The sequence below is a fragment of the Stenella coeruleoalba genome, assembly GCF_951394435.1.
Source record: "Stenella coeruleoalba genome assembly, contig: scaffold_52, whole genome shotgun sequence".
Taxonomy (NCBI): Eukaryota; Metazoa; Chordata; class Mammalia; order Artiodactyla; family Delphinidae; genus Stenella; species Stenella coeruleoalba.
Genome location: NW_027646181.1, coordinates 1,847,352 through 1,871,588, shown reverse-complemented (window position 1 = coordinate 1,871,588; position 24,237 = coordinate 1,847,352). Strand labels below are relative to the sequence as shown.

At 43.9% G+C, this 24,237-nt stretch overlaps 1 long non-coding RNA gene across 10 annotated transcripts in view; it reads right to left on the bottom strand.

The window, feature by feature from the left end:
- LOC307181276 overlaps nt 1-24,237 on the bottom strand; it is a 2,057,065-nt gene that overhangs the window by 315,432 nt on the left and 1,717,396 nt on the right. The window contains exon 10 of one of the 10 annotated variants that reach the window (XR_013826317.1): nt 7,470-7,507. The exons of the other annotated variants lie outside the window; for them this stretch is intronic. This is a non-coding gene — a long non-coding RNA (uncharacterized lncRNA). Of the gene's footprint in view, nt 1-7,469; nt 7,508-24,237 lie in introns of those variants that run through there. 10 annotated transcript variants of the gene reach the window in all.

The following is a 24,237-nucleotide window of genomic DNA, read 5'->3' as shown; positions in this document are numbered from 1 at the left end:
TCGGTGAGCAAATGAAGACCCTTTGAAGTCATATTGCATGGTACCCATTCGACGGGTTTCAACTACCCAGGTTTAAGGTATTCTTCCTTCAGCTAAAACATGCATGTGGAACCCAGAGTATGATCAACCATGTGATCGGGAGACGTGTTCAAATATGTCTCAGTTTTCGTACCCTGGTACTCGGGTGCAACATTCCAGACGCTTTACTAACACTCTCCCCACTTGGAGAGTCAGTCCCTTTAACCTCCTGTTTGGCCCAGTTTGCAATTTCTGCGGAAGATGAACAGGAATAGCGAGAACCAATGAGATACTAGCTGGAAGTGTCTGGACGGGCAAATTTAACTCTCATTTCCCACCAGGAAGAGGAAATAACCAAAGGCTCAGCGTGCCGTGCCGGAACCAGATTAGGGCCTGAAGCCATCCTGCGGTGTTGCGGCCAGGTCACAAGAAAGCGAGTTGAAGAAAGGAGCTCAGGGGCACTGTAATTCACAAACCTGCAGAGTTATAAATGACAGCTATCGTCCAAAAATAGACTGAAGTAAGGCTGCCAAGAGGACTTGAAAGCGGGGCAGAATTGCAGGAAACCGATTTCAGGAGGTAGACTGGAATTGCATTGAAAGCATAGGAAAAGAGGCAGAACGTCCACAATGATGCACTTGGCCAAAAAGGGCGTATGCGTTTTTTCCTGAATATATTCAGGAAAAAACGCATACGCCCTTTTTGGCCAACCAAGCAAGCTTGCAAAGGAAATCTGCACTACAATGAAGTCTCACTTCCCCCCGGTCAAAAGGGCCATCTGAAAAAAGTGTAAAATCCAGAAAGGCAGGACAGGCCATGGAGAACTGGGAGCCTTGTTATGCTGATGGGCGGGATGTAAATTGCCAACAACCACTCAGGAGAAGTGTATGGTGTTTCCTGAAACATCTAAAAAACAAAGCAACAGAGCCAAGGCACTTCCACTTATGGTCCTATAGCTTAGGGAAATTAAAATCAAAAAGACACAGCCACCCCAAAGTTTGGAACGGCTCTGTTTACAAGAACCTCGTTTACAGTACAAGTTCAACATCGCAGAAAGTGAAAAATGGATAAAGAAGTTGTGGTATTTACTTACAAAGCAATATCACTCAGCAATGAAATCTGTGTCATCAGGCCCTTAGCAGCACAATGAGTGGATTCAGGTATGATGATTCTAACTGAAGTAAGTCACACAGAAAAAGAAACATCATAAGATATCAGTAATACACGGAATGTAAACTTGGCTACACAGGAACTGAATTACAGAACAGAACAGGGACTCAAATTTAGAAAAACAACTTATGCTTGCTTAAGGGTAAAGGTGAGATGGGGTGCTGCATAAAACCAGAGATTGAAATGAGCACAGATAAAGTTCCTTAAGCCAAATATGGAATAGACAAGAGCTACTCCTTGCTCAACGAAATGGACTCAACACCGCATATTAAACGCCTAAGAATGTACCTGACTTGTAAGTATCTTAAAACCTATGGATTGCTATGTCTCCGAAAGAGAATCAAGCATGTGTACAGGGGCGTAAACGCAGCAGTGATAGGATTGGAGAGGTTCGGTGAGCAAATGAAGACCCTTTGAAGTCATATTGCATGGTACCCATTCCACGGGTCTCAACTCTCCAGGTTTAAGGTATTCTTCCTTCAGCTAAAACATGCATGTGGAACCCAAGTATGATCAACCATGTGAACGGGAGACGTGTTCAAATATGTCTCAGTTTTCCTCCCCTGGTACTCGGGTGCAACATTCCAGACGCTTTACTAACACTCTCCCCACTTGGAGAGTCAGCGCCTTTAACCTCCTGTTTGGCCCAGTTTGCAATTTCTGCGGAAGATGAACAGGAATAGCGAGAACCAATGAGAGGCTAGCTGGAGGTGTCTGGACGGGCAAATTTAACTCTCATTTCCCACCAGGAAGAGGAAATAACCAAAGGCTCAGCGTGCCATACCAGAACCAGATTAGGGCCTGAAGCCATCCTGCGGTGTTGCGGCCAGCTCAAAAGAAAGCGAGTTGAAGAAAGGAGCTCAGGGGCACTGTAATTCACAAACCTGCAGAGTTATAAATGACAGCTATCGTCCAAAAATAGACTGAAGTAAGGCTGCCAAGAGGACTTGAAAGCGGGGCAGAATTGCAGGAAACCGATTTCAGGAGGTAGACTGGAATTGCATTGAAAGCATAGGAAAAGAGGCAGAACGTCCACAATGATGCACTTGGCCAAAAAGGGCGTATGCGTTTTTTCCTGAATATATTCAGGAAAAAACGCATACGCCCTTTTTGGCCAACCAAGCAAGCTTGCAAAGGAAATCTGCACTACAATGAAGTCTCACTTCCCCCCGGTCAAAAGGGCCATCTGAAAAAAGTGTAAAATCCAGAAAGGCAGGACAGGCCATGGAGAACTGGGAGCCTTGTTATGCTGATGGGCGGGATGTAAATTGCCAACAACCACTCAGGAGAAGTGTATGGTGTTTCCTGAAACATCTAAAAAACAAAGCAACAGAGCCTAGGGCACTTCCACTTATGGTCCTATAGCTTAGGGAAATTAAAATCAAAAAGACACAGCCACCCCAAAGTTTGGAACGGCTCTGTTTACAAGAACCTCGTTTACAGTACAAGTTCAACATCGCAGAAAGTGAAAAATGGATAAAGAAGTTGTGGTATTTACTTACAAAGCAATATCACTCAGCAATGAAATCTGTGTCATCAGGCCCTTAGCAGCACAATGAGTGGATTCAGGTATGATGATTCTAACTGAAATAAGTCACACAGAAAAAGAAACATCATAAGATATCAGTAATACACGGAATGTAAACTTGGCTACACAGGAACTGAATTACAGAACAGAACAGGGTCTCAAATTTAGAAAACCAACTTATGCTTGCTTAAGGGGAAAGGTGAGTTGGGGTGCTGCATAAAACCAGAGATTGAAATGAGCACAGATAAAGTTCCTTAAGTCAAATATGGAATAGACAAGAGCTACTCCTTGCTCAACGAAATGGACTCAACACCGCATATTAAACGCCTAAGAATGTACCTGACTAGTAAGTATCGTAAAACCTATGGATTGCTATGTCTCCAAAAGAGAATCAAGCATGTGTACAGGGGCATAAACGCAGCAGTGATAGGATTGGAGAGGTTCGGTGAGCAAATGAAGACCCTTTGAAGTCATATTGCATGGTACCCATTACACGGGTCTCAACTCTCCAGGTTTAAGGTATTCTTCCTTCAGCTAAAACATGCATGTGGAACCCAAGTATGATCAACCATGTGAACGGGAAACGTGTTCAAATATGTCTCAGTTTTCCTCCCCTGATACTCGGGTGCAACATTCCAGATGCTTTACTAACACTCTCCCCACTTGGAGAGTCAGCGCCTTTAACCTCCTGTTTGGCCCAGTTTGCAATTTCTGCGGAAGATGAACAGGAATAGGGAGAACCAATGAGAGACTAGCTGGAGGTGTCTGGACGGGCAAATTTAACTCTCATTTCCCACCAGGAAGAGGAATTAACCAAAGGCTCAGCGTGCTGTGCCGGAACCAGATTAGGGCCTGAAGCCATCCTGCGGTGTTGCGGCCAGGTCACAAGAAAGCAAGTTGAAGAAAGGAGCTCAGGGGCACTGTAATTCACAAACTTGCAGAGTTATAAATGACAGCTATGGTCCAAAAAGAGACTGAAGTAAGGCTGCCAAGAGGACTTGAAAGCGGGGCAGAATTGCAGGAAACCGATTTCAGGAGGTAGACTGGAATTGCATTGAAAACATAGGAAAAGAGGCAGAACGTCCACAATGATGCACTTGGCCAAAAAGGGCGTATGCGTTTTTTCCTGAATATATTCAGGAAAAAACGCATATGCCCTTTTTGGTCAACCAAGCAAGCTTGCAAAGGAAATCTGCACTACAATGAAGTCTCACTTCTCCCCGGTCAAAAGGTCCATCTGAAAAAAGTGTAAAATCCAGAAAGGCAGGACAGGCCATGGAGAACTGGGAGCCTTGTTATGCTGATGGGCGGGATGTAAATTGCCAACAACCACTCGGGAGAAGTGTATGGTGTTTCCTGAAACATCTAAAAAACAAAGCAACAGAACCTAGGGCACTTCCACTTATGGTCCTATAGCTTAGGGAAATTAAAATCAAAAAGACACAGCCACCCCAAAGTTTGGGACGCCTCTGTTTACAAGAACGTCATTTACAGTACAAGTTCAACATCGCAGAAAGTGAAAAATGGATAAAGAAGTTGTGGTATTTACGTACAAAGCAATATCACTCAGCAATGAAATCTGTGTCATCAGGCCCTTAGCAGCACAATGAGTGGATTCAGGTATGATGATTCTAACTGAAATAAGTCACACAGAAAAAGAATCATCATAAGATATCAGTAATACACGGAATGTAAACTTGCCTACACAGGAACTGAATTACAGAACAGAACAGGGTCTCAAATTTAGAAAACCAACTTATGCTTGCTTAAGGGTAAAGGTGAGTTGGGGTGCTGCATAAAACCAGAGATTGAAATGAGCACAGATAAAGTTCCTTAAGCCAAATATGGAATAGACAAGAGCTACTCCTTGCTCAACGAAATGGACTCAACACCCCATATTAAACGCCTAAGAATGTACCTGACTAGTAAGTATCTTAAAACCTATGGATTGCTATGTCTCCGAAAGAGAATCAAGCATGTGTACAGGGGCATAAACGCAGCAGTGATAGGATTGGAGAGGTTCGGTGAGCAAATGAAGACCCTTTGAAGTCATATTGCATGGTACCCATTCCACGGGTTTCAACTACCCAGGTTTAAGGTATTCTTCCTTCAGCTAAAACATGCATGTGGAACCTAGAGTATGATCAACCATGTGATCGGGAGACGTGTTCAAATATGTCTCAGTTTTCCTCCCCTGGTACTCGGGTGCAACATTCCAGACGCTTTACTAACACTCTCCCCACTTGGAGAGTCAGTCCCTTTAACCTCCTGTTTGGCCCAGTTTGCAATTTCTGCGGAAGATGAACAGGAATAGCGAGAACCAATGAGAGGCTAGCTGGAGGTGTCTGGACGGGCAAATTTAACTCTCATTTCCCACCAGGAAGAGGAATTAACCAAAGGCTCAGCATGCCGGGCCGGAACCAGATTAGGGCCTGAAGCCATCCTGCGGTGTTGCGGCCAGGTCACAAGAAAGCGAGTTGAAGAAAGGAGCTCAGGGGCACTGTAATTCACAAACCTGCAGAGTTATAAATGACAGCTATCGTCCAAAAATAGACTGAAGTAAGGCTGCCAAGAGGACTTGAAAGCGGGGCAGAATTGCAGGAAACCGATTTCAGGAGGTAGACTGGAATTGCATTGAAAGCATAGGAAAAGAGGCAGAACGTCCACAATGATGCACTTGGCCAAAAAGGGCGTATGCGTTTTTTCCTGAATATATTCAGGAAAAAACGCATACGCCCTTTTTGGCCAACCAAGCAAGCTTGCAAAGGAAATCTGCACTACAATGAACTCTCACTTCCCCCCGGGCAAAAGGGCCATCTGAAAAAAGTGTAAAATCCAGAAAGGCAACAGGCCATTGAGAACTGGGAGCCTTGTTATGCTGATGGGCGGGATGTAAATTGCCAACAGACACTTGGGAGAAGTGTATGGTGTTTCCTGAAACATCTAAAAAACCAAGCAACAGAGCCTAGGGCACTTCCACTTATGGTCCTATAGCTTAGGGAAATTAAAATCAAAAAGACACAGCCACCCCAAAGTTTGGAACGGCTCTGTTTACAAGAACCTCGTTTACAGTACAAGTTCAACATTGCAGAAAGTGAAAAATGGATAAAGAAGTTGTGGTATTCACTTACAAAGCAATATCACTCAGCAATGACATCTATGTCATCAGGCCCTTTGCAGCACAATGAGTGGATTCAGGTATGATGATTCTAACTGAAATAAGTCACACAGAAAAAGAAACATCATAAGATATCAGTAATACACGGAATGGAAACTTGGCTACACAGGAACTGAATTACAGAACAGAACAGGGTCTCAAATTTAGAAAAACAACTTATGCTTGCTTAAGGGTAAAGGTGAGTTGGGGTGCTGCATAAAACCAGAGATTGAAATGAGCACAGATAAAGTTCCTTAAGCCAAATATGGAATAGACAAGAGCTACTCCTTGCTCAACGAAATGGACTCAACACCGCATATTAAACGCCTAAGAATGTACCTGACTAGTAAGTATCTTAAAACCTATGGATTGCTATGTCTCCGAAAGAGAATCAAGCATGTGTACAGGGGCATAAACGCAGCAGTGATAGGATTGGAGAGGTTCGGTGAGCAAATGAAGACCCTTTGAAGTCATATTGCATGGTACCCATTCCACGGGTTTCAACTACCCAGGTTTAAGGTATTCTTCCTTCAGCTAAAACATGCATGTGGAACCTAGAGTATGATCAACCATGTGATCGGGAGACGTGTTCAAATATGTCTCAGTTTTCCTCCCCTGGTACTCGGGTGCAACATTCCAGACGCTTTACTAACACTCTCCCCACTTGGAGAGTCAGTCCCTTTAACCTCCTGTTTGGCCCAGTTTGCAATTTCTGCGGAAGATGAACAGGAATAGCGAGAACCAATGAGAGGCTAGCTGGAGGTGTCTGGACGGGCAAATTTAACTCTCATTTCCCACCAGGAAGAGGAATTAACCAAAGGCTCAGCATGCCGGGCCGGAACCAGATTAGGGCCTGAAGCCATCCTGCGGTGTTGCGGCCAGGTCACAAGAAAGCGAGTTGAAGAAAGGAGCTCAGGGGCACTGTAATTCACAAACCTGCAGAGTTATAAATGACAGCTATCGTCCAAAAATAGACTGAAGTAAGGCTGCCAAGAGGACTTGAAAGCGGGGCAGAATTGCAGGAAACCGATTTCAGGAGGTAGACTGGAATTGCATTGAAAGCATAGGAAAAGAGGCAGAACGTCCACAATGATGCACTTGGCCAAAAAGGGCGTATGCGTTTTTTCCTGAATATATTCAGGAAAAAACGCATACGCCCTTTTTGGCCAACCAAGCAAGCTTGCAAAGGAAATCTGCACTACAATGAACTCTCACTTCCCCCCGGGCAAAAGGGCCATCTGAAAAAAGTGTAAAATCCAGAAAGGCAACAGGCCATTGAGAACTGGGAGCCTTGTTATGCTGATGGGCGGGATGTAAATTGCCAACAGACACTTGGGAGAAGTGTATGGTGTTTCCTGAAACATCTAAAAAACCAAGCAACAGAGCCTAGGGCACTTCCACTTATGGTCCTATAGCTTAGGGAAATTAAAATCAAAAAGACAGAGCCACCCCAAAGTTTGGAACGGCTCTGTTTACAAGAACCTCGTTTACAGTACAAGTTCAACATTGCAGAAAGTGAAAAATGGATAAAGAAGTTGTGGTATTCACTTACAAAGCAATATCACTCAGCAATGACATCTATGTCATCAGGCCCTTTGCAGCACAATGAGTGGATTCAGGTATGATGATTCTAACTGAAATAAGTCACACAGAAAAAGAAACATCATAAGATATCAGTAATACACGGAATGGAAACTTGGCTACACAGGAACTGAATTACAGAACAGAACAGGGTCTCAAATTTAGAAAAACAACTTATGCTTGCTTAAGGGTAAAGGTGAGTTGGGGTGCTGCATAAAACCAGAGATTGAAATGAGCACAGATAAAGTTCCTTAAGCCAAATATGGAATAGACAAGAGCTACTCCTTGCTCAACGAAATGGACTCAACACCGCATATTAAACGCCTAAGAATGTACCTGACTTGTAAGTATCTTAAAACCTATGGATTGCTATGTCTCCGAAAGAGAATCAAGCATGTGTACAGGGGCATAAACACAGCAGTGATAGGATTGGAGAGGTTCGGTGAGCAAATGAAGACCCTTTGAAGTCATATTGCATGGTACCCATTCCACGGGTTTCAACTACCCAGGTTTAAGGTATTCTTCCTTCAGCTAAAACATGCATATGGAACCTAGAGTATGATCAACCATGTGATCGGGAGATGTGTTCAAATATGTCTCAGTTTTCCTCCCCTGGTACTCGGGTGCAACATTCCAGACGCTTTACTAACACTCTCCCCACTTGGAGAGTCAGTCCCTTTAACCTCTTGTTTGGCCCAGTTTGCAATTTCTGCGGAAGATGAACAGGAATAGCGAGAACCAATGAGAGGCTAGCTGGAGGTGTCTGGACGGGCAAATTTAACTCTCATTTCCCACCAGGAAGAGGAATTCACCAAAGGATCAGCATGCCGGGCCGGAACCAGATTAGGGCCTGATGCCATCCTGCGGTGTTGCGGCCAGGTCACAAGAAAGCGAGTTGAAGAAAGGAGCTCAGGAGCACTGTAATTCACAAACCTGCAGAGTTATAAATGACAGCTATCGTCCAAAAATAGACTGAAGTAAGGCTGCCAAGAGGACTTGAAAGCGGGGCAGAATTGCAGGAAACCGATTTCAGGAGGTAGACTGGAATTGCATTGAAAGCATAGGAAAAGAGGCAGAACGTCCACAATGATGCACTTGCCCAAAAAGGGCGTATGCGTTTTTTCCTGAATATATTCATGAAAAAACGCATACGCCCTTTTTGGCCAACCAAGCAAGCTTGCAAAGGAAATCTGCACTACAATGAAGTCTCACTTCCCCCCGGTCAAAAGGGCCATCTGAAAAAAGTGTAAAATCCAGAAAGGCAGGACAGGCCATGGAGAACTGGGAGCCTTGTTATGCTGATGGGCGGGATGTAAATTGGCAACAACCACTCGGGAGAAGTGTATGGTGTTTCCTGAAACATCTAAAAAACAAAGCAACAGAACCTAGGGCACTTCCACTTATGGTCCTATAGCTTAGGGAAATTAAAATCAAAAAGACACAGCCACCCCAAAGTTTGGGACGCCTCTGTTTACAAGAACGTCGTTTACAGTACAAGTTCAACATCGCAGAAAGTGAAAAATGGATAAAGAAGTTGTGGTATTTACTTACAAAGCAATATCACTCAGCAATGAAATCTATGTCATCAGGCCCTTAGCAGCACAATGAGTGGATTCAGGTATGATGATTCTAACTGAAATAAGTCACACAGAAAAAGAAACATCATAAGATATCAGTAATACACGGAATGTAAACTTGGCTACACAGGAACTGAATTACAGAACAGAACAGGGTCTCAAATTTAGAAAACCAACTTATTCTTGCTTAAGGGTAAAGGTGAGTTGGGGTGCTGCATAAAACCAGAGATTGAAATGAGCACAGATAAAGTTCCTTAAGCCAAATATGGAATAGACAAGAGCTACTTCTTGCTCAACGAAATGGACTCAACACCCCATATTAAACGCCTAAGAATGTACCTGACTAGTAAGTATCTTAAAACCTATGGATTGCTATGTCTCCGAAAGAGAATCAAGCATGTGTACAGGGGCATAAACGCAGCAGTGATAGGATTGGAGAGGTTCGGTGAGCAAATGAAGACCCTTTGAAGTCATATTGCATGGTACCCATTCCACGGGTTTCAACTACCCAGGTTTAAGGTATTCTTCCTTCAGCTAAAACATGCATGTGGAACCTAGAGTATGATCAACCATGTGATCGGGAGACGTGTTCAAATATGTCTCAGTTTTCCTCCCCTGGTACTCGGGTGCAACATTCCAGACGCTTTACTAACACTCTCCCCACTTGGAGAGTCAGTCCCTTTAACCTCCTGTTTGGCCCAGTTTGCAATTTCTGCGGAAGATGAACAGGAATAGCGAGAACCAATGAGAGGCTAGCTGGAGGTGTCTGGACGGGCAAATTTAACTCTCATTTCCCACCAGGAAGAGGAATTAACCAAAGGCTCAGCATGCCGGGCCGGAACCAGATTAGGGCCTGAAGCCATCCTGCGGTGTTGCGGCCAGGTCACAAGAAAGCGAGTTGAAGAAAGGAGCTCAGGAGCACTGTAATTCACAAACCTGCAGAGTTATAAATGACATCTATCCTCCAAAAATAGACTGAAGTAAGGCTGCCAAGAGGACTTGAAAGCGGGGCAGAATTGCAGGAAACCGATTTCAGGAGGTAGACTGGAATTGCATTGAAAGCATAGGAAAAGAGGCAGAACGTCCACAATGATGCACTTGGCCAAAAAGGGCGTATGCGTTTTTTCCTGAATATATTCAGGAAAAAACGCATACGCCCTTTTTGGCCAACCAAGCAAGCTTGCAAAGGAAATCTGCACTACAATGAAGTCTCACTTCCCCCCGGTCAAAAGGGCCATCTGAAAAAAGTGTAAAATCCAGAAAGGCAGGACAGGCCATGGAGAACTGGGAGCCTTGTTATGCTGATGGGCGGGATGTAAATTGCCAACAGACACTCGGGAGAAGTGTATGGTGTTTCCTGAAACATCTAAAAAACAAAGCAACAGAGCCTAGGGCACTGCCACTTATGGTCCTATAGCTTAGGGAAATTAAAATCAAAAAGACACAGCCACCCCAAAGTTTGGGACGCCTCTGTTTACAAGAACCTCGTTTACAGTACAAGTTCAACATCGCAGAAAGTGAAAAATGGATAAAGAAGTTGTGGTATTTACTTACAAAGCAATATCACTCAGCAATGAAATCTATGTCATCAGGCCCTTAGCATCACAATGAGTGGATTCAGGTATGATGATTCTAACTGAAATAAGTCACACAGAAAAAGAAACATCATAAGATATCACTAATACACGGAATGTAAACTTGGCTACACAGGAACTGAATTACAGAACAGAACAGGGTCTCAAATTTAGAAAACAAACTTATGCTTGCTTAAGGGTAAAGGTGAGTTGGGGTGCTGCATAAAACCAGAGATTGAAATGAGCACAGATAAAGTTCCTTAAGTCAATATGGAATAGACAAGAGCTACTCCTTGCTCAACGAAATGGACTCAACACCGCATATTAAACGCCTAAGAATGTACCTGACTAGTAAGTATCTTAAAACCTATGGATTGCTATGTCTCCAAAAGAGAATCAAGCATGTGTACAGGGGCATAAACGCAGCAGTGATAGGATTGGAGAGGTTCGGTGAGCAAATGAAGACCCTTTGAAGTCATATTGCATGGTACCCATTCCACGGGTCTCAACTCTCCAGGTTTAAGGTATTCTTCCTTCAGCTAAAACATGCATGTGGAACCCAAGTATGATCAACCATGTGAACGGGAGACGTGTTCAAATATGTCTCAGTTTTCCTCCCCTGGTACTCGGGTGCAACATTCCAGACGCTTTACTAACACTCTCCCCACTTGGAGAGTCAGCGCCTTTAACCTCCTGTTTGGCCCAGTTTGCAATTTCTGCGGAAGATGAACAGGAATAGCGAGAACCAATGAGAGGCTAGCTGGAGGTGTCTGGACGGGCAAATTTAACTCTCATTTCCCACCAGGAAGAGGAAATAACCAAAGGCTCAGCGTGCCGTACCGGAACCAGATTAGGGCCTGAAGACATCCTGCGGTGTTGCGGCCAGGTCACAAGAAAGCGAGTTGAAGAAAGGAGCCCAGGGGCACTGTAATTCACAAACCTGCAGAGTTATAAATGACAGCTATCGTCCAAAAATAGACTGAAGTAAGGCTGCCAAGAGGACTTGAAAGCGGGGCAGAATTGCAGGAAACCGATTTCAGGAGGTAGACTGGAATTGCATTGAAAGCATAGGAAAAGAGGCAGAACGTCCACAATGATGCACTTGGCCAAAAAGGGCGTATGCGTTTTTTCCTGAATATATTCAGGAAAAAACGCATACGCCCTTTTTGGCCAACCAAGCAAGCTTGCAAAGGAAATCTGAACTACAATGAAGTCTCACTTCCCCCCGGTCCAAAGGGCCATCTGAAAAAAGTGTAAAATCCAGAAAGGCAGGACAGGCCATGGAGAACTGGGAGCCTTGTTATGCTGATGGGCGGGATGTAAATTGCCAACAGACACTCGGGAGAAGTGTATGGTGTTTCCTGAAACATCTAAAAAACAAAGCAACAGAGCCTAGGGCACTTCCACTTATGGTCCTATAGCTTAGGGAAATTAAAATCAAAAAGACACAGCCACCCCAAAGTTTGGGACGCCTCTGTTTACAAGAACCTCGTTTACAGTACAAGTTCAACATCGCAGAAAGTGAAAAATGGATAAAGAAGTTGTGGTATTTACTTACAAAGCAATATCACTCAGCAATGAAATCTATGTCATCAGGCCCTTAGCATCACAATGAGTGGATTCAGGTATGATGATTCTAACTGAAATAAGTCACACAGAAAAAGAAACATCATAAGATATCAGTAATACACGGAATGTAAACTTGGCTACACAGGAACTGAATTACAGAACAGAACAGGGTCTCAAATTTAGAAAACCAACTTATGCTTGCTTAAGGGTAAAGGTGAGTTGGGGTGCTGCATAAAACCAGAGATTGAAATGAGCACAGATAAAGTTCCTTAAGTCAAATATGGAATAGACAAGAGCTACTCCTTGCTCAACGAAATGGACTCAACACCGCATATTAAACACCTAAGAATGTACCTGACTAGTAAGTATCGTAAAACCTATGGATTGCTATGTCTCTGAAAGAGAATCAAGCATGTGTACAGGGGCATAAACGCAGCAGTGATAGGATTGGAGAGGTTCGGTGAGCAAATGAAGACCCTTTGAAGTCATATTGCATGGTACCCATTCCACGGGTCTCAACTCTCCGGGATTAAGGTATTCTTCCTTCAGCTAAAACATGCATGTGGAACCCAAGTATGATCAACCATGTGAACGGGAGACGTGTTCAAATATGTCTCAGTTTTCCTCCCCTGGTACTCGGGTGCAACATTCCAGACGCTTTACTAACACTCTCCCCACTTGGAGAGTCAACGCCTTTAACCTCCTGTTTGGCCCAGTTTGCAATTTCTGCAGAAGATGAACAGGAATAGCGAGAACCAATGAGAGGCTAGCTGGAGGTGTCTGGACGGGCAAATTTAACTCTCATTTCCCACCAGGAAGAGGAAATAACCAAAGGCTCAGCGTGCCGTACCGGAAACAGATTAGGGCCTGAAGCCATCTTGCGGTGTTGCGGCCAGCTCAAAAGAAAGCGAGTTGAAGAAAGGAGCTCAGGGGCACTGTAATTCACAAACCTGCAGAGTTATAAATGACAGCTATCGTCCAAAAATAGACTGAAGTAAGGCTGCCAAGAGGACTTGAAAGCGGGGCAGAATTGCAGGAAACCGATTTCAGGAGGTAGACTGGAATTGCATTGAAAGCATAGGAAAAGAGGCAGAACGTCCACAATGATGCACTTGGCCAAAAAGGGCGTATGCGTTTTTTCCTGAATATATTCAGGAAAAAACGCATACGCCCTTTTTGGCCAACCAAGCAAGCTTGCAAAGGAAATCTGCACTACAATGAAGTCTCACTTCCCCCCGGTCAAAAGGGCTATCTGAAAAAAGTGTAAAATCCAGAAAGGCAGGACAGGCCATGGAGAACTGGGAGCCTTGTTATGCTGATGGGCGGGATGTAAATTGCCAACAGACACTTGGGAGAAGTGTATGGTGTTTCCTGAAACATCTAAAAAACAAAGCAACAGAGCCTAGTGCACTTCCACTTATGGTCCTATAGCTTAGGGAAATTAAAATCAAAAAGACACAGCCACCCCAAAGTTTGGGACGGCTCTGTTTACAAGAACCTCGTTTACAGTACAAGTTCAATATCACAGAAAGTGAAAAATGGATAAAGAAGTTGTGGTATTTACTTACAAAGCAATATCACTCAGCAATGAAATCTGTGTCATCAGGCCCTTAGCAGCACAATGAGTGGATTCAGGTATGATGATTCTAACTGAAGTAAGTCACACAGAAAAAGAAACATCATAAGATATCAGTAATACACGGAATGTAAACTTGGCTACACAGGAACTAAATTACAGAACAGAACAGGGTCTCAAATTTAGAAAACCAACTTATGCTTGCTTAAGGGGAAAGGTGAGTTGGGGTGCTGCATAAAACCAGAGATTGAAATGAGCACAGATAAAGTTCCTTAAGTCAAATATGGAATAGACAAGAGCTACTCCTTGCTCAACGAAATGGACTCAACACCGCATATTAAACGCCTAAGAAAGTACCTGACTAGTAAGTATCTTAAAACCTAGGGATTGCTATGTCTCCGAAAGAGAATCAAGCATGTGTACAGGGGCATAAACGCAGCAGTGATAGGATTGGAGAGGTTCGGTGAGCAAATGAAGACCCTTTGAAGTCATATTGCATGCTACCCATTACACGGGTCTTAACTCTCCAGGTTTAAGGTATTCTTCCTTCAGCTAAAACATGCATGTGGAACCCAAGTATGATCAACCATGTGAACGGGAGACGTGTTCAAATATGTCTCAGTTTTCCTCCCCTGGTACTCGGGTGCAACATTCCAGACGCTTTACTAACACTCTCCCCACTTGGAGAGTCAGCGCCTTTAACCTCCTGTTTGGCCCAGTTTGCAATTTCTGCGGAAGATGAACAGGAATAGCGAGAACCAATGAGAGGCTAGCTGGAGGTGTCTGGACGGGCAAATTTAACTCTCATTTCCCACCAGGAAGAGGAAATAACCAAAGGCTCAGCGTGCCGTGCCGGAACCAGATTAGGTCCTGAAGCCATCCTGCGGTGTTGCGGCCAGGTCACAAGAAAGCGAGTTGAAGAAAGGAGCTCAGGGGCACTGTAATTCACAAACCTGCAGAGTTATAAATGACAGCTATCGTCCAAAAATAGACTGAAGTAAGGCTGCCAAGAGGACTTGAAAGCGGGGCAGAATTGCAGGAAACCGATTTCAGGAGGTAGACTGGAATTGCATTGAAAGCATAGGAAAAGAGGCAGAACGTCCACAATGATGCACTTGGCCAAAAAGGGCGTATGCGTTTTTTCCTGAATATATTCAGGAAAAAACGCATACGCCCTTTTTGGCCAACCAAGCAAGCTTGCAAAGGAAATCTGCACTACAATGAAGTCTCACTTCCCCCCGGTCAAAAGGGCCATCTGAAAAAAGTGTAAAATCCAGAAAGGCAGGACAGGCCATGGAGAACTGGGAGCCTTGTTATGCTGATGGGCGGGATGTAAATTGCCAACAACCACTCAGGAGAAGTGTATGGTGTTTCCTGAAACATCTAAAAAACAAAGCAACAGAGCCTAGGGCACTTCCACTTATGGTCCTATAGCTTAGGGAAATTAAAATCAAAAAGACACAGCCACCCCAAAATTTGGGACGCCTCCGTTTACAAGAACCTCGTTTACCATACAAGTTCAATATCACAGAAAGTGAAAAATGGATAAAGAACTTGTGGTAATTACGTACAATGCAGTATCACTCAGCAATGAAATCTGTGTCATCAGGCCCGTAGCAGCACAATGAGTGGATTCAGGTATGATGATTCTAACTGAAATAAGTCACACAGAAAAGAAACATCATAAGATATCAGTAATACACGGAATGTAAACTTGGCTACACAGGAACTGAATTACAGAACAGAACAGGGTCTCAAATTTAGAAAACCAACTTATGCTTGCTTAAGGGTAAAGGTGAGTTGGGGTGCTGCATAAAACCAGAGATTGAAATGAGCACAGATAAAGTTCCTTAAGTCAAATATGGAATAGACAAGAGCTACTCCTTGCTCAACGAAATGGACTCAACACCGCATATTAAACGCCTAAGAATGTACCTGACTAGTAAGTATCGTAAAACCTATGGATTGCTATGTCTCCAAAAGAGAATCAAGCATGTGTACAGGGGCATAAACGCAGCAGTGATAGGATTGGAGAGGTTCGGTGAGCAAATGAAGACCCTTTGAAGTCATATTGCATGGTACCCATTCCACGGGTCTCAACTCTCCAGGTTTAAGGTATTCTTCCTTCAGCTAAAACATGCATGTGGAACCCAAGTATGATCAACCATGTGAACGGGAGACGTGTTCAAATATGTCTCAGTTTTCCTCCCCTGGTACTCGGGTGCAACATTCCAGACGCTTTACTAACACTCTCCCCACTTGGAGAGTCAGTCCCTTTAACCTCCTGTTTGGCCCAGTTTGCAATTTCTGCGGAAGATGAACAGGAATAGCGAGAACCAATGAGAGACTAGCTGAAGGTGTCTGGACGGGCAAATTTAACTCTCATTTCCCACCAGGAAGAGGAAATAACCAAAGGCTCAGCGTGCCGTGCTGGAACCAGATTAGGGCCTGAAGCCATCCTGCGGTGTTGCGGCCAGGTCACAAGAAAGCGAGTTGAAGAAAGGAGCTCAGGGGCACTGTAATTCACAAACCTGCAGAGTTATAAATGACAGCTATCGTCCAAAAATAGACTGAAGTAAGGCTGCCAAGAGGATTTGAAAGCGGGGCAGAATTGCAGGAATCCGATTTCAGGAAGTAGACTGGAATTGCATTGAAAGCATAGGAAAAGAGGCAGAACGTCCACAATGATGCACTTGGCCAAAAAGGGCGTATGCGTTTTTTCCTGAATATATTCAGGAAAAAACGCATACGCACTTTTTGGCCAACCAAGCAAGCTTGCAAAGGAAATCTGCACTACAATGAAGTCTCACTTCCCCCCGGTCAAAAGGGCCATCTGAAAAAAGTGTAAAATCCAGAAAGGCAGGACAGGCCATGGAGAACTGGGAGCCTTGTTATGCTGATGGGCGGGATGTAAATTGCCAACAGACACTTGGGAGAAGTGTATGGTGTTTCCTGAAACATCTAAAAAACAAAGCAACAGAACCTAGGGCACTTCCACTTATGGTCCTATAGCTTAGGGAAATTAAAATCAAAAAGACACAGCCACCCCAAAGTTTGGAACGGCTCTGTTTACAAGAACCTCGTTTACAGTACAAGTTCAACATCGCAGAAAGTGAAAAATGGATAAAGAAGTTGTGGTATTTACTTACAAAGCAATATCACTCAGCAATGAAATCTGTGTCATCAGGCCCTTAGCAGCACAATGAGTGGATTCAGGTATGATGATTCTAACTGAAGTAAGTCACACAGAAAAAGAAACATCATAAGATATCAGTAATACACGGAATGTAAACTTGGCTACACAGGAACTGAATTACAGAACAGAACAGGGTCTCAAATTTAGAAAACCAACTTATGCTTGCTTAAGGGTAAAGGTGAGGTGGGGTGCTGCATAAAACCAGAGATTTAAATGAGCACAGATAAAGTTCCTTAAGTCAAATATGGAATAGACAAGAGCTACTCCTTGCTCAACGAAATGGACTCAACACCGCATATTAAACGCCTAAGAATGTACCTGACTAGTAAGTATCGTAAAACCTATGGATTGCTATGTCTCCAAAAGAGAATCAAGCATGTGTTCAGGGGCATAAACGCAGCAGTGATAGGATTGGAGAGGTTCGGTGAGCAAATGAAGACCCTTTGAAATCATATTGCATGGTACCCATTCCAAGGGTTTCAACTACCCAGGTTTAAGGTATTCTTCCTTCAGCTAAAACATGCATGTGGAACCTAGAGTATGATCTACCATGTGATCGGGAGACGTGTTCAAATATGTCTCAGTTTTCCTCCCCTGGTACTCGGGTGCAACATTCCAGACGCTTTACTAACACTCTCGCCACTTGGAGAGTCAGCACCTTTAACCTCCTGTTTGGCCCAGTTTGCAATTTCTGCGGAAGATGAACAGGAATAGCGAGAACCAATGAGAGACTAGCTGGAGGTGTCTGGACGGGCAAATTTAACTCTCATTTCCCACCAGGAAAAGGAAATAACCAAAGGCTCAGCGTGCCGTGCCGGAACCAGATTAGGGCCTGAAGCCATCCTGCGGTGTTGCGGCCAGGTCACAAGAAAGCGAGTTGAAGAAAGGAGCTCAGGGGTACTGTAATTCACAAACATGCAGAGTTATAAATGACAGCTATCGTCCAAAAATAAACTGAAGTAAGGCTGCCAGGAGGACTTCAAAGCGGGGCAGAATTGCAGGAAACCGATTTCAGGAGGTAGACTGGAATTCCATTGAAAGCATAGGAAAAGAGGCAGAACGTCCACAATGATGCACTTGGCCAAAAAGGGCGTATGCGTTTTTTCCTGAATATATTCAGGAAAAAACGCATACGCCCTTTTTGGCCAACCAAGCAAGCTTGCAAAGGAAATCTGCACTACAATGAAGTCTCACTTCCCCCCGGTCAAAAGGGCCATCTGAAAAAAGTGTAAAATCCAGAAAGGCAGGACAGGCCATGGAGAACTGGGAGCCTTGTTATGCTGATGGGCGGGATGTAAATTGCCAACAACCACTCGGGAGAAGTGTATGGTGTTTCCTGAAACATCTAAAAAACAAAGCAACAGAACCTAGGGCACTTCCACTTATGGTCCTATAGTTTAGGGAAATTAAAATCAAAAAGACACAGCCACCCCAAAGTTTGGAACGGCTCTGTTTACAAGAACCTCGTTTACAGTACAAGTTCAACATCGCAGAAAGTGAAAAATGGATAAAGAAGTTGTGGTATTTACTTACAAAGCAATATCACTCAGCAATGAAATCTGTGTCATCAGGCCCTTAGCAGCACAATGAGTGGATTCAGGTATGATGATTCTAACTGAAGTAAGTCACACAGAAAAAGAAACATCATAAGATATCAGTAATACACGGAATGTAAACTTGGCTACACAGGAACTGAATTACAGAACAGAACAGGGTCTCAAATTTAGAAAACCAACTTATGCTTGCTTAAGGGTAAAGGTGAGTTGGGGTGCTGCATAAAACCAGAGATTGAAATGAGCACAGATAAAGTTCCTTAAGTCAAATATGGAATAGACAAGAGCTACTCCTTGCTCAACGAAATGGACTCAACACCGCATATTAAACGCCTAAGAATGTACCTGACTAGTAAGTATCTTAAAACCTATGGATTGCTATGTCTCCGAAAGAGAATCAAGCATGTGTACAGGGGCATAAACGCAGCAGTGATAGGATTGGAGAGGTTCGGTGAGCAAATGAAGACCCTTTGAAGTCATATTGCATGGTACCCATTACACGGGTCTTAACTCTCCAGGTTTAAGGTATTCTTCCTTCAGCTAAAACATGCATGTGGAACCCAAGTATGATCAACCATGTGAATGGGAGATGTGTTCAAATATGTCTCAGTTTTCCTCCCCTGGTACTCGGGTGCAACATTCCAGACGCTTTACTAACACTCTCCCCACTTGGAGAGTCAGCGCCTTTAACCGCCTGTTTGGCCCAGTTTGCAATTTCTGCGGAAGATGAACAGGAATAGCGAGAACCAATGAGAGACTAGCTGGAGGTGTCTGGATGGGCAAACTTAACTCTCATTTCCCACCAGGAAGAGGAATTAACCAAAGGCTGAGCATGCCGGGCCGGAACCAGATTAGGGCCTGAAGCCATCCTGCGGTGTTGCGGCCAGGTCACAAGAAAGCGAGTTGAAGAAAGGAGCTCAGGGGCACTGTAATTCACAAACCTGCAGAGTTATAAATGACAGCTATCGTCCAAAAATAGACTGAAGTAAGGCTGCCAAGAGGACTTGAAAGCGGGCCAGAATTGCAGGAAACCGATTTCAGGAGGTAGACTGGAATTGCATTGAAAGCATAGGAAAAGAGGCAGAACGTCCACAATGATGCACTTGGCCAAAAAGGGCGTATGCGTTTTTTCCTGAATATATTCAGGAAAAAACGCATACGCCCTTTTTGGCCAACCAAGCAAGCTTGCAAAGGAAATCTGCACTACAATGTAGTCTCACTTCCCCCCGGTCAAAAGGGCCATCTGAAAAAAGTGTAAAATCCAGAAAGGCAACAGGCCATTGAGAACTGGGAGCCTTGTTATGCTGATGGGCGGGATGTAAATTGCCAACAGACACTTGGGAGAAGTGTATGGTGTTTCCTGAAACATCTAAAAAACAAAGCAACAGAGCCTAGGGCACTTCCACTTATGGTCCTATAGCTTAGGGAAATTAAAATCAAAAAGATACAGCCACCCCAAAGTTTGGAACGGCTCTGTTTACAAGAACCTCGTTTACAGTACAAGTTCAACATCGCAGAAAGTGAAAAATTGATAAAGAAGTTGTGGTATTTACTTACAAAGCAATATCACTCAGCAATGAAATCTGTGTCATCAGGCCCTTAGCAGCACAATGAGTGGATTCAGGTATGATGATTCTAACTGAAGTAAGTCACACAGAAAAAGAAACATCATAAGATATCAGTAATACACAGAATGTAAACTTGGCTACACAGGAACTGAATTACAGAACAGAACAGGGTCTCAAATTTAGAAAACCAACTTATGCTTGCTTAAGGGTAAAGGTGAGTTGGGGTGCTGCATAAAACCAGAGATTGAAATGAGCACAGATAAAGTTCCTTAAGTCAAATATGGAATAGACAAGAGCTACTCCTTGCTCAACGAAATGGACTCAACACCGCATATTAAACGCCTAAGAATGTACCTGACTAGTAAGTATCTTAAAACCTACGGATTGCTATGTCTCCGAAAGAGAATCAAGCATGTGTACAGGGGCATAAACGCAGCAGTGATAGGTTTGGAGAGGTTCGGTGAGCAAATGAAGACCCTTTGAAGTCATATTGCATGGTACCCATTACACGGGTCTTAACTCTCCAGGTTTAAGGTATTCTTCCTTCAGCTAAAACATGCATGTGGAACCCAAGTATGATGAACCATGTGAATGGGAGACGTGTTCAAATATGTCTCAGTTTTCCTCCCCTGGTACTCGGGTGCAACATTCCAGACGCTTTACTAACACTCTCCCCACTTGGAGAGTCAGCGCCTTTAACCGCCTGTTTGGCCCAGTTTGCAATTTCTGCGGAAGATGAACAGGAATAGCGAGAACCAATGAGAGACTAGCTGGAGGTGTCTGGACGGGCAAATTTAACTCTCATTTCCCACCAGGAAGAGGAAATAACCAAAGGCTCAGCGTGCCGTGCCGGAACCAGATTAGGACCTTAAGCCATCCTGCGGTGTTGCGGCCAGGTCACAAGAAAGCAAGTTGAAGAAAGGAGCTCAGGGGCACTGTAATTCACAAACCTGCAGAGTTATAAATGACAGCTATCGTCCAAAAATAGACTGAAGTAAGGCTGCCAAGAGGACTTGAAAGCGGGGCAGAATTGCAGGAAACCGATTTCAGGAGGTAGACTGGAATTGCATTGAAAGCATAGGAAAAGAGGCAGAACGTCCACAATGATGCACTTGGCCAAAAAGGGCGTATGCGTTTTTTCCTGAATATATTCAGGAAAAAACGCATACGCCCTTTTTGGCCAACCAAGCAAGCTTGCAAAGGAAATCTGCACTACAATGAAGTCTCACTTCCCCCCGGTCAAAAGGGCCATCTGAAAAATCCAGAAAGGCAGGACAGGCCATGGAGAACTGGGAGCCTTGTTATGCTGATGGGCAGGATGTAAATTGCCAACAACCACTCGGGAGAAGTGTATGGTGTTTCCTGAAACATCTAAAAAACAAAGCAACAGAACCTAGGGCACTTCCACTTATGGTCCTATAGCTTAGGGAAATTAAAATCAAAAAGACACAGCCACCCCAAAGTTTGGGACGCCTCTGTTTACAAGAACCTCGTTTACAGTACAAGTTCAACATCGCAGAAAGTGAAAAATGGATAAAGAACTTGTGGTATTTACTTACAAAGCAATATCACTCAGCAATGAAATCTGTGTCATCAGGCCCTTAGCAGCACAATGAGTGGATTCAGGTATGATGATTCTAACTGAAATAAGTCACACAGAAAAAGAAACATCATAAGATATCTGTAATACACGGAATGTAAACTTGGCTACACAGGAACTGAATTACAGAACAGAACAGGGTCTCAAATTTAGAAAACCAACTTATTCTTGCTTAAGGGTAAAGGTGAGTTGGGGTGCTGCATAAAACCAGAGATTGAAATGAGCACAGATAAAGTTCCTTAAGCCAAATATGGAATAGACAAGAGCTACTCCTTGCTCAACGAAATGGACTCAACACCCCATATTAAACGGCTAAGAATGTACCTGACTAGTAAGTATCTTAAAACCTATGGATTGCTATGTCTCTAAAAGAGAATCAAGCATGTGTACAGGGGCATAAACGCAGCAGTGATAGGATTGGAGAGGTTCGGTGAGCAAATGAAGACCCTTTGAAGTCATATTGCATGGTACCCATTCCACGGGTTTCAACTACCCAGGTTTAAGGTATTCTTCCTTCAGCTAAAACATGCATGTGGAACCTAAAGTATGATCAACCATGTGATTGGGGACGTGTTCAAATATGTCTCAGTTTTCCTCCCCTGGTACTCGGGTGCAACATTCCAGACGCTTTACTAACACTCTCCCCACTTGGAGAGTCAGTCCCTTTAACCTCCTGTTTGGCCCAGTTTGCAATTTCTGCGGAAGATGAACAGGAATAGCGAGAACCAATGAGAGGCTAGCTGGAGGTGTCTGGACGGGCAAATTTAACTCTCATTTCCCACCAGGAAGAGGAATTAACCAAAGGCTCAGCGTGCCGTACCGGAACCAGATTAGGGCCTGAAGCCATCCTGCGGTGTTGCGGCCAGGTCACAAGAAAGCGAGTTGAAGAAAGGAGCTCAGGGGCACTGTAATTCACAAACCTGCAGAGTTATAAATGACAGCTATCGTCCAAAAATAGACTGAAGTAAGGCTGCCAAGAGGACTTGAAAGCGGGGCAGAATTGCAGGAAACCGATTTCAGGAGGTAGACTGGAATTGCATTGAAAGCATAGGAAAAGAGGCAGAACGTCCACAATGATGCACTTGGCCAAAAAGGGCGTATGCGTTTTTTCCTGAATATATTCAGGAAAAAACGCATACGCCCTTTTTGGCCAACCAAGCAAGCTTGCAAAGAAAATCTGCACTACAATGAAGTCTCACTTCCCCCCGGTCAAAAGGGCCATCTGAAAAAAGTGTAAAATCCAGAAAGGCAGGACACGCCATGGAGAACTGGGAGCCTTGTTATGCTGATGGGCAGGATGTAAATTGCCAAGAACCACTCGGGAGAAGTGTATGGTGTTTCCTGAAACATCTAAAAAACAAAGCAACAGAACCTAGGGCACTTCCACTTATGGTCCTATAGCTTAGGGAAATTAAAATCAAAAAGACACAGCCACCCCAAAGTTTGGAACGTCTCTGTTTACAACAACCTCGTTTACAGTACAAGTTCAACGTCGCAGAAAGTGAAAAATGGATAAAGAAGTTGTGGTATTTACTTACAAAGCAATATCACTCAGCAATGAAATCTGTGTCATCAGGCCCTTAGCAGCACAATGAGTGGATTCAGGTATGATGATTCTAACTGAAATAAGTCACACAGAAAAAGAAACATCATAAGATATCAGTAATACACGGAATGGAAACTTGGCTACACAGGAACTGAATTACAGAACAGAACAGGGTCTCAAATTTAGAAAACCAACTTATTCTTGCTTAAGGGGAAAGGTGAGTTGGGGTGCTGCATAAAACCAGAGATTGAAATGAGCACAGATAAAGTTCCTTAAGCCAAATATGGAATAGACAAGAGCTACTCCTTGCTCAACGAAATGGACTCAACACCGCATATTAAACGCCTAAGAATGTACCTGACTAGTAAGTATCTTAAAACCTATGGATTGCTATGTCTCCGAAAGAGAATCAAGCATGTGTACAGGGGCATAAACGCAGCAGTGATAGGATTGGAGAGGTTCGGTGAGCAAATGAAGACCCTTTGAAGTCATATTGCATGGTACCCATTCCACGGGTTTCAACTACCCAGGTTTAAGGTATTCTTCCTTCAGCTAAAACATGCATGTGGAACCTAGAGTATGATCAACCATGTGATCGGGAGACGTGTTCAAATATGTCTGAGTTTTCGTCCCCTGGTACTCGGGTGCAACATTCCAGACGCTTTACTAACACTCTCCCCACTTGGAGAGTCAGTCCCTTTAACCTCCTGTTTGGCCCAGTTTGCAATTTCTGCGGAAGATGAACAGGAATAGCGAGAACCAATGAGAGGCTAGCTGGAGGTGTCTGGACGGGCAAATTTAACTCTCATTTCCCACCAGGAAGAGGAATTAACCAAAGGCTCAGCGTGCCATACCGGAACCAGATTAGGGCCTGAAGCCATCCTGCGGTGTTGCGGCCAGGTCACAAGAAAGCGAGTTGAAGAAAGGAGCTCAGGGGCACTGTAATTCACAAACCTGCAGAGTTATAAATGACAGCTATCGTCCAAAAATAGACTGAAGTAAGGCTGCCAAGAGGACTTGAAAG